Source organism: Pieris rapae, chromosome 18 (genome assembly GCF_905147795.1).
Source record: "Pieris rapae chromosome 18, ilPieRapa1.1, whole genome shotgun sequence".
NCBI lineage: Eukaryota > Metazoa > Arthropoda > Insecta > Lepidoptera > Pieridae > Pieris > Pieris rapae.
Genome location: NC_059526.1, coordinates 1,546,254 through 1,558,371, shown reverse-complemented (window position 1 = coordinate 1,558,371; position 12,118 = coordinate 1,546,254). Strand labels below are relative to the sequence as shown.

General features: G+C 33.8%; 1 protein-coding gene across 4 annotated transcripts in view; it reads left to right on the top strand.

The window, feature by feature from the left end:
* The window catches only part of LOC110998241 (forkhead box protein P1), a 50,241-nt gene that overhangs the window by 695 nt on the left and 37,428 nt on the right, over positions 1 to 12,118 (top strand). The gene's annotated exons all lie outside the window — the stretch shown is intronic.

Genomic DNA, 12,118 nt, shown 5'->3' with positions numbered 1-12,118 from the left:
CACGTGTAGGAATATAAAATCTTATTTGATACAAATAAATCATGTAAACACGAACGCAGGTCGGATGTATTTATTTATGAAATTGAGGGAATTGTAGAGTGTTATGAAAAAATACTAGCTATCTACTGATAATGTTTATTGCAGAAGTAAGGAGGGTTTGAATCCCATATAAAAATATTTCAAACTTACTAATTATAAAATCCACTCTGTAATGTTTTACTTACATTGTTTATTGGTGTTAGTTCGAATCCCGCTGAAAAAATGCAATTTTATTATCAGGCGATATGAATGAATGGCACACATAAATGTGTCGGTCCTATGACCCATTGGGGGTCAATTCATTGCTCGGGTCGGACTCCTTTCGACTGAAAATCTCATTCGAAACCGTTCAGTTGGTTAACGTGTGTAATAAAATAAAAATAAATAAACTGCAAAACTAATTGTTTAAAGTATTTCAATTATAGTAATTTAAATCTCACATTTTGAGTTAATTTATTAAACATAAATCCGATACCAAATTTTTTATTATAGTTCTAAACACGCCCCTTTTGGCTTCTGATTATATATGTAAACAAAAAGCAGACATATGAAACATACATATAGGTATTAATTCATTATTTAAATATATGTATTCACAGACTATAATCGAGGTCATGCAAAAACTAGACAGGTAACGTTATACAAAAGTTTTAAAAATATGGTTTCAGATAATATTTTGCTTGTTTCAATTATAATTTCTTTTTTATACATGTGTCTTCACTCAAATATCATGCAACATAACGATCTAACCTAACTTAATACTAATAAGCAGTATAAGTTTTTTTTCAATGAAATACGAGGCAAAAGGCAAACCCATGGACACTCACATTGCCAGAAGGCTCGCAAGTGCGTTGCCGGCCATTAAAGAATTGGTACGCAAACAAGATTATGTGATAGTATTTCATTTATCTAGTAACAGATATTTACTTATAAACATTGGTCTCCATGCATTGTTTTAACTAAAGTACTCATTTGACTATAGCGTATAGACAATTTTACAGAAATAGGTATTAGGTTATTATTTATTATTTATACTACAATCGTGCCGAAATACGTTTAACTGTAACGCAAAATGCAATTTTTACTATACATAGAACGTTCAGATAGACGTTACTTATAAATTCCTTAATGAATTAAAAGAAATTTTGTTTTTAAATTAATAATAAGCTGTATCTTTTTTATATATAACAGGGGGGCAGGAGGCTCACCGGATGTGTGATACCACCGCCCATGGACACACACATTGCCAAAAGCCACGCAAGTGCGTTGCCAGGAACCAAATCCGATATTGGTTTTCGATCCCACTGCATTTATAAAAATCACTAGGAATTCTTTATAACCAAATCAAAGCTTTCATAATCTGTTGAAAACAAAGTAAAAACGTTTTTACTGTTTAGTTGATTTTTTGTATTAACATGTGGAGTATTAACTGGCTTTGAAAGGAATTTGATTGATGTACACCATTTATCAAAGGCCATTCTTATGGCAACGGGTGACATAGGCCTGCAACAGTAGAAGTCTTCTCTGGAAGTCTCTTAAGACCCGAACCCAGTAATGAATCTACAATCACAGGCTGATAACAATCTCAGACCGTGACAGTCGATCGATCTAATATCTGCATCCCAATAACGAAACCCTACGAAGACAATCCATTTTTGGCGACGAATAGAATGCAATCACTTCGCTCTTTACACACATATTTTAAAATCAATACAAACCAAATTAAGTAAATAAAACCGTACAAATAATATTAAAATGTACATGTCTATGAAACATATCAAATAGCTTTTTAATTATTTTAAATATATATAAATAATTTATAAAAGTAAAAATCTTAAGATGATATTGGCACAGTTGAACTGTCATTTTCATACAAAGGTCTATCCATATACACCGATCCTACCTACCCTGGATACCTTGTATCGGCAGATTGCTATTACAATCCGGGGATTGTTTATTGGCAGGCTTTTATAAATCTTTAAGATGTCTATCTCAGATGGTCAAAAATGGATTGAATTATGTTTGGGCGTAATTCGTCACCACCACTGGTGTGCGGCAAGGGGTGTCGTGGAAGTCCTGATGTCAAGGTTGAACGTTACCCTAACGACAGTATTATCTAATAATAATAACCGCAAACATATGCAATATAAATATTAAGATAATTCTTTTATACTATGATTGTTGATAATCTATGTCTAAACTGGTTTTCTAAAAGCGGAGAGCACTGTTTATTTTTTAAATTGTTTGCACAATAAACATCTCGAGTACTTAATTCTTAGATAAGGTATTTATTCTACTGATTACACACAAAAGCGGTATTTTACCTCAGATGTTAGAAAATTCACATATATGTTGAAAACCATTAACAAATTTCAGAGCAACAAAAAAAAAATTCAATTTATAACGACAATAACGGAAATCTAATAATGTTTTAACGATAAGTTTTCACGCAGGATATGAATGTAGGACTTTCGAATTCTAGTTACAATTAAAGATTAAAAACATCAATGACACAATTTTCAGTTGGAAGAGGAATGTGTAACACGCTCTCTAAGTCTTTGTTTGACGTTTGACGTTTTTGACGTATGGGAGTACGTCAAAAATGTATTGGATGTTTGCAAGGTAATCTGACTGATTCCCTGATATCCTGACTGCAGATGTGAGCGAATATGAACTTTAATTTACGTAATTACTGTTCAAATTAAATTGGCACGGGATACAATGAATTGATTTTAACTTTAAAAAATATCTAAATCAGACTTTTCTAACCCGATTCTGTGTATAAAATGCTTACCCAGATGGCGTTGAATACGCTCTGTATTCAGGTGCTATGGTTCTGCAGGGTGTACTATACCCGAACGGTGTACTTCCTTCTTCGGTAGGGCAGCCTTGATGCATCCTGTTAAGCACCAATGGTATCCTGAATGTGTTTATCACAAATAATACGTATAACTAGTCTTTTTGTTTTGTTTACTAATACTTAGATGGCAACTAAGACTGAATTGTTAGTAAGTCTAACTAAAACTACGTATTATATTATATTTTCTCTTCCAAGTTCGATTTTGTTTTCTTTCGAGTAGAGACTCTTGGGCCGTTCTAGTGCGCAGTTGCTTATTAAATATTTATGTTGCCGTCTAGTAAGATATACCGACGATATACGAAATACCTGATCACAGAACTGGTGCTTTCCTAACTACCTATAAGTACCCTGTCCACAGGGACAAATATTTGTTTAAAATTTGTTTTTATAATTTTTTTATTATTTTTATTATTTCTATGTAGGTTAAGAAAATTTAATTTAAATTATTATTATTTGATAACTGTTTACTTAAGCATAGTGTATCAGTCCTGAGCGAAGTGAACACAGTTTCTTAATGGAATGATTATCTTAAAGAAATTTGCGAATTATTCGTGATATATTTAATATATTATCTGCTTTTTATATCATATAAATGGATTTCGGGAAGTCTAACAAATATTTATTACAAAAGGTTGTGGAACATTGAATCGTTTTATCGTAATTATAATGTTTTATAAAACAAAAATAAGTCTTGGTCTAAACTTCCTGATCCTTAAATCGAATTATCCTTCCATCATGATGCTTTCCTCAACATGTATTTCCTTCTCCGTATTAAGCAAGAGTTAAAAGCGTACGTGGAAGAAAAACTTCAGAGCAAGTTTCAGTGACAATCTTCAACTATAATCAGTCCACAGTCCTGAAATTGTTAATAGTATATAAGTACTTTTTATTGTGAAATCACGGGATCACCAAAGCGGCGAAAGGATTGCGCACTTTTTATTCAACCTAAATTCAGGATTTTCGACCACCTTGGCCCGAACCTCGTTAGCATTATCCTGAAAATATTGTCGCAGTCATATAAGCGCAGTTCGTTGGTGTCGCACGCCTAAGCCACCAGGCCAAGACTGTTCATAACCGATCAGACATATTTGTGCTTCTGTTCTTATTTATAGTAGGTTTTCGACACAGCTAGTCTGTGTGTGCTCGCATGCGTGTAGGCGTGACGAGCGATAGCGTTATCGTGAGCCTTGCAAAAATACACAACAAACATTTGTAGTATAGGCTAGAAAATGAGATGCAAATGAAGGTAATTTTTTTTTGTTTTTATTTTTATATTAGTTAGGCTAGAAAATTACGAATGTTCCATGATGTCTTAGTGAAGACACATGTATATAAAAAAAAATTATATTAATATTATTGTAAATTTGTTGTCTACTTATATTAATACAATATGTTGTCTACTTTAGGTCGTTATTGAAGTGCAAGTATTTTCTAGTGTTTTTATAAACAGGGGGTTGGAGGCTCACCTGATGTTATGTGATGCCCATGGGCACCCTTAATGCCAGAGGGCACGCGCGCGTTGTCGGCCTTTATGTATAAGTAGGTACGCTCTTTTCACAAACGAATTTAAAATTTTATTTGTGTGCCATAAATGAATAATTTGATTATAAAGTGTTGTTTGTCAATTTATTCCTTGGAAAAAATGGTAATACAAGGTTAAACAAGTATATCAAGGTTATATTGGTGTAACATTTGCAAGAATACTGTAATACACATGTATGTGTACGCACACACTTATGCTAGCCTTGTCATACTCGGAGCTTTATCCCATATTTTGTGTCGTCAGATGCCATCTTTTTCTTTAATAAACCAGTGACGTTTATGCCAATTAAACGTTGTCGGGTCTAAGGCTGTGTTTCCCAACATGGGGCCCATGGTCCAAAATACTGTCTATCTAAATTTTATTAAAATTATTCAGAATTTGATTTTCAGGTTTACATTACAATTTACTCACTGCAACTTCGTTAGCAACTTTCTGGTTATTTTTCCTAAAACCTATAATTTGAGCTTCGTAAGTGTAGAATTAATTTTTTTTGTATCAAAAATATGTATGTTACATAGACAGGGTATGTATTTTATAAAGGTCTTGCTCGAGGTTTCCTTTGATTTATGTGATTTTCAGAAATTAATGCAGTCAGATTTGATTAATTATTACGATGCATCTGTTTTTCCGTATACTAGTTTTCAGTACGAAATTGCGCCTTGCTACTGATAAAACAAAACAACCTAAAATGTTTTAACCTCGAATTCTAAATAAGTGACTATCAACAATACTTCCGACCTCGTTATTATATCCTAAATATTCAGACACGTGTATTAGGTTTTCTTTACGATTTATTACTAAAGCTGATGTTTTTTTAGCTGTAATCTGTATTTTTCAAACAGGTTATCTATTGTAAAAACCATAAATTACAAGTTATACCTTTTTCGTCTAGTTAGTTTAGTGGTCTCGTTTCCGCCTATTGACGTCTACTTCTAGACTTAGCACTCTCTCCTGGAGTACTCTATCGTCTACTCGTATATCTTAGAATCTATAAGAAACAATATTATTTATGACACTTCAACTAGAATTTACTGTGATTCGTTTGTTTGTGATTGATCATCAGATCGTGTCGTGCGTCTCGAAAATGACATTTTTTTTTAAATTCAAATTGCGCCATCTAAATTTAGCATTATCGAACTTGACATATTTCGGGGTCGCCTGATTCTAATTATAAAAAAAAAACTCTAAGATATTGAGTTTTGATATTTATATTGGTATAGCCACTGTTGACCTAAGCTGAAAAAATAAAAAAATAAACTATATTATTAATTTAAATAGTGATTTGTATATTACAAATATTTACTAACAAACCTAATACAGTATGTATAATCATGATTTACGTCATAAACATATCACCTAAAATAAACATTATGGCTTATCTGATATACCTCATATTGACTGTTTATTCGAGATAGGTAAGTTTAAATAAGTGACTAAAGGCGTAAACTATTTTGCAACTTTAGATTCAATGGTATCTCATCAATGCTTAGAAATGAGTAGTAGAGAGCAGAACTAAAAAGAAAGAAAAGACTTCTTTATACACAATAAAAGAGCAATGTTGGCCTAGTCGCGTCAGCGTGCGTCTCGCATCATTGAGGTTGTAGGTTCGATCCCCGTCTGAGCACCAATGGACTTTCTGTCTGTCCGTGGCTGGTTTAACATTCGCTGGAACAGGTTAGGCTTTCCAAAAAGTTTACCTATTTTTCTATTAGATTGACAAATGATCATGAAATGACAGAAATCTGAGGCCTTGACGTAAATAGGTTGTAGTGCCACTGGTTTGTTAACAATAAAAAGGATTTAAGTAGAGTAGCCCATTAAAATGTATTGTAATTAATTCGGCGACTTACAAATTTCAGGAAGGTATTGAAATATCTTTTTTAAACTATTGGTAAACCTAAAATCACGGTTATTTATTAATAAAAGCTTCTGTGGAATAAAGCTCCATCTCTTTCTTCTTTTCTTTCTCTCTTATTATTGAATATGATGAACAAAACAATCAAGGTAGTTGAATATAAAAGATGAGGTAAAGGATTCGACTGCAGAACTAAAAACTAACTCATAAAATAACTTGTTCAAACGGTAGCTAAGAAATAATAATAATAAAAATAATCTTTATTTATTTACTCACAAAACAAGTTACAACTATTACCTACACTAGTGTGTCAACAAATTACTGTTGTTAAAACTATTTCAAAACTCATCATGATCCACAAGGCCTGTACTATTTCACTAATATTGGCATACAAGATATATATTTCGTCTTCCTGGGCCTTTGGCGTCAGGCATCAACTATTAGGCCGGGAGATAGTGACACAAAATAGTGGGTCATGTGTATGTCACCAGTAACCAGTGTAATGTTACTGTTATTATATTATTTGCCATACTTCTAGTAGGGGGAAAAAGTGCTGCCATACTTGTAAAACTTCTTAATTCGACATGTTTCAGTGACAGAGACACACCGCAGAAGTATGGCATGACACTGCCGCCTCTTATTTTTTTATGGACTATCGGAAAATACTAGAATTTTTGTGGAGCCAATCGTTTCAAAGTCGTAAATAATCCGACGAGTTCGACTAACACCCACGTGCTTGGGCCGCCGGAACCAGCCCTATAACCATAATTTTTCTTTTTTTCATTTCGTAATAAGGCCCCTGAAGAACCGCCATACTGTTACAAATGACCCAGTTTTTTTGTGTCACTATCTCCCGGCCTATATGAACAGCCTTCGGTGCTGGATATACGACAATTAACCATGGTTTCTTTCTTGGCCATTCTTTTACTGTAAGCGTTATTTGGGATATATGAAATGAAAACTTTTTGGTTAGAAAAAGGCCTATTTTATTGGCCTTCCGTCGTTTACACTTATACTCTAAAGTGGTCACATAATTTGGTCAAGATAAGTAAGATATTAAAATTCTTTTATTTATTTATAGCCTGATATCAGAATCATTATAGCTATGGTTTTGTGTTGATCTATGATAACTGATTCTGTGTGCCCACGGGCAAAGGCCTCCCCCATTTTTTGTGTGTAAAAATTTAAATTTGAAAGGACATGACAATCTTCGAATGATATGGCACTATTGGTAAGTATATAGTCGATCTCATTTTTAAAGCACCTGTCAGGAGATGACCATGTATAGTTTTCTTGTATAGTGAATTTAAGATGACTAAGTGTTGTTCGAAAGCTAAATCTATTAGTTTCTATCCATTTCTTGATCTTTTTCCCTCGTACTGAGGTCCCATTATGATTTCCTCGCCGTCTTTCCTAGTTCCTATTTGAGCATTAATATCTCCCATCAGGTTAAAATTTGTTGAAGCTTGGTTGAAATTTGGTTAAAGTGTTGTTTAGTTTTTTATAGAAGAATTCAATTGTGCTGTCAGAAGATTGCTCGGTAGGCGAGTATACTTGTACTATGGTCCATTCCTTTTTAAATAGAGGTGAGGATAGAAAGAATGAGAGTGAAACTACACCAGTGTCGAAATTCAGTAAGGTTAATGCATTTGAAAAAATAAGAAAAGATGCCACAGAGAAACAGAGAACGGTAGCAGCTAGCAACCAAACATCGGCAATAAGGAAAATACAGGCTAAAATAAACAAAATCGATAAATAAATAGAACCGATAAACAAAATCAAACAAATAAACATAATCAAACAAAAAAAGCATTCACCAACCCGGCTGGTCCCCGTGGGGAATTAGACCACAACCTCCCAAATGTACCTTAAATGTACGAACACTGAGAACAGATGATAGTCTGCTAGAATTGACAATGGCACTGGAGAGCATCAAGTGGAGTATAATAGGAATCAGTGAAGTTAGGCGCATGGGTGACCAAATAGAAGACTATGGCTATTTTTGTTCTATATTCTAAGGGAGAGACGCCAGGACAATATGGCATGAAGAATTTAAAAACAATATCCTTGAGTTTCAGATCGTATAGCAATCCTAAAAATCATGCTACATCATAATCCTTACGTGGTTTTAAACACTAATTAGTTCAAGCATTCAATCTACATAGAGCCGTTGTGTTACAAGCAATTATTTACCATTTACGCAATTATGTTGAGAAACAAACAATGCTCTATGGGAAAATGGTGCGCTTTCCTAACCTCACACATACTATGCAAACATGTACCCAAGTAAAATAGTTTTATGTACACGACTTTCAGCCTTAAAACTTCCGTTTTCAATTCCACTTAAAAAAAAATTATGCACCAAGAGCTGGGAACCTACTGGAACAAGTATTTTATACTTAATCCCAAATCATACTTAAACACATTTTTTTATTTATATATAGTTATGGTTCCTAACCTCGGGTCATGTAGCGCGCCTTACAGATCACAGGTTGACTAAAACAGTAATTTGATGGAGAGGCCCACCAGGCAATCGGTACAGAGGCAGACCTTACGCTCGATGGGATGATGACATCAAAAAAATTGCGGGTCCCCAATGCAAATAGTTGAATAGAGAGATGGGAAGCCTTGAAGGAGGCCTTTATCGGAGAGGGTTTCTGATACATACTAACTGTTAAAATATTTACTAACACTTAAGTAGTATAACCAGATATTAGTGGATCAGGAAATAATTTAAGGCTAAAATAAATAAATAAATAATGGTTCCTAACCACAGATATGATTACTGACCGTATCCACATTTGTTAGTTCTATTCGTTATTTGAGAATTTTATGTGAGCAACGTTCCGTGAACGAATTGGGAACTAAACGGAAGAATACTTAATCAAATAGAACCCTATATAAGATTACGAATTACATAATAAATTAAAGATGAGCCAGACTAAATTATACAATTCATTAATTGATTATAAAAATGTATATAATTTATTGTAACTGTGTAAGAACTTTAGATTTATCGCACTTTGTTCTTGACCAATTTTTTTTATCTCAATGTTTATTCGTTCGCCAATATTTATAATTACATAAACTGTGATAAGATTTTTTATAAACAATCATCTTATCGCATTTCAAGCAATAAAATTGTTTGTTGATTGCTAATATGCGGTAGGTAGGGTTTTGTGGATCCATGTACAGATCATATTTCAAAACGATCTACTCAAGATCGTATTTTATAGAATAGCGACCGGGTTGGAGGCTCACATGATATTTAATAAAAATTTAGTTTGATCATTGTAACACTTTTTCTTAAATTTGAGCATTCTTAAGACGATTCTTGTGTCTTCCGTTCAATTGTGATTGGTCAATCGTTTGTCCAATACGAATGACTCGCAACATGTCACGTCATGTCATTTAGATCAATCATAATGAACGCAACGTTTCGTGTTACGTCTTTGTGTTTCGTTTTACGTTTTAACTACCCAGATATCCATTGATATGTGATATCAAGCATATCAATAGTCAAACTACAGAAAAAATTCTACCAGCCTTAAAAAACTTTGAATGACTTTGAAAACTTACATATATATATAAGCTTAAAACGTTTTAAATAAGTAATAATTTTCAGTTAATTTTTCTGTTTTAGTCTATAGACTACACTCCAGAAAATGTGCCAAGGAACTGCACAATCTGATTTCGTCATCCCCTTTCAAACAACGTGCATCTAAAATCACGCTGGAACTACGCGATTGACATCCCCAAGTTCAGTACTTTCTTGTTGATTCGTCGTTTGTTGTTCACAACAGCGGATTTCCTTTAACTCCCTGTTGGTTCATTTAAGAGGCCTTTAAATGGGTATCTCATAGGCAGGTCCAATAGGCCACAGCTCACTCAACAGATGGGATTCTGGCGAAATGTTTGCCCAGTTAAAACATAAAAAACTGTTAGTGTGTACGAAACGCGAACCGACGTGGCACTTATGCGAAGTAATACAAATCGTATTTGCTACGCGTAATATCAATCACAAAAATATATATTCTTTTAAATATTCCGTATCAAAATGATTACCGACAAACTATAAGGGCGCAACAACAGGTAATTTAGTACTGCAGCGACCTCAAATACGCAGTAACAGTCCCACAAACTTTATTGATAAAATATTATAGTCAATAATAATCTATCAATGTCAATTACTCAATATAACTATCTAAGTGATTTTAAACTTGTTAAAACGCACGTCTTCAGCTGTTATAACCACATAACTTCAAGACAATTTATTGCTTCGTGCAAACAACATTTTGTATGTGCGTTTAAACACATAGGCGGCTGTGAAAACATACGCACACAACAACAAGTTCACACAAAACAAACCAGGAAACGTCTAGCGAAAAACAAACAAGGGTCTTTTGTGTTGTGTAAACAATCGTTGGCCGTGCAACAGGCGTGACGATAAAAAAAAACAATAGTTCGAGTTATTTTGTAAAGATGGCGCTGTAAGATATTTTTATGTAGCACGTAGTTCTGTAATAAACGTAAAGATGGCGTGATTTGAAAAAAAATAAAAGTAGGCTATTGAATATTTTACTTGACTGCAGATTTTACTTAGTTAATTACCTTTTTTACGTTTCTATTTGTGGATTCTCTGGAGGTTAATTTCCCTAATATACCTACTGTGTATAATTCAACTCTTGAAGTATGATAGCGTCATGAGGCACGACCTAATATATAAACAGTCCTGCGTCTGTATAACGCGCAGAAGTGCACAGAAGGCAGATCAATAAAAAGAAATTATCAATGGCTCAGACGCACCAATTTCCCACGCCCGTCTGGGCGGGATAGAGGGGAATCAAAATCAGGAACTTTTTACTTATCAAATGTGCAAGCTAGCAAAAAACTGTTTGTGTTATGAAAGGAACGGGCATGTTGTGGAGTTAGATTACGTTTTTGTTTTCAATAACATTTTCATGTTTAGCTTACCGTTTAGTTGTGTCATGTTTTGATCTCTAGTTACCGTTAGGTCAAGTAATCATATACTATATATAATATGTTAGAAAATTATGTCAAATTTGCACATTTACGAATTACGGAGGGAATAAAAAAAATTGGATTTGCGTTCCCCAATTGCCATCATTTCTCATAAAATCTGATAAAAGCCAAGAGGCTGAATGCATATCGGTTAAAAATAAAAATTATATCGGAAAATTTATACTGAGTATGGTTTGAACAAAAATTATTTAATTCTTTTTAAATCGCAAAATTATTGCATTTTAGTGCTTATAGGATTTACCAGATGTAAACACAAGTAAGTGAGGTATAAGAATTATTTAATAATTAAGGTCTATGTATAGAGAATAACTATTGACAAATTAGTAGTAATTATCGATTGACTTATTACAGACAATTATAAAAATTTCACGCTTTAATGTAAGATAGAGGGGTCTTAATTGGATCCAAATAGTTTGTTAAAGCTGCCGCGTCGTCTTTTATCTTGGCTTAGGTTGATGAGAATATAAGCTACATTATGGATTGCTCCGTCTGTATCAACCGCTGTCTTCGATGCATACTACTGGCCTGAGAAGATCTTCGACGAACAACATTGGGAGCGCTAAAGAAAAACGGAAGCGTGGCAGTACAGTTGCAGGTGATGCCAAGAGAGCTGGAAAGACTTGAAGCGAGGTCTTCATCGAGGTGAAGTTTAAGTATTAAGTCAGTAGGCCAAAGAAGAATATAGATTAAGGAGCTACAAAAAAAGACATACAGAAGTGGGAGTTGGTCCTTTTATCTTCTACCTGGCTCTATACTATGTTACCGCTACAACGAGTGT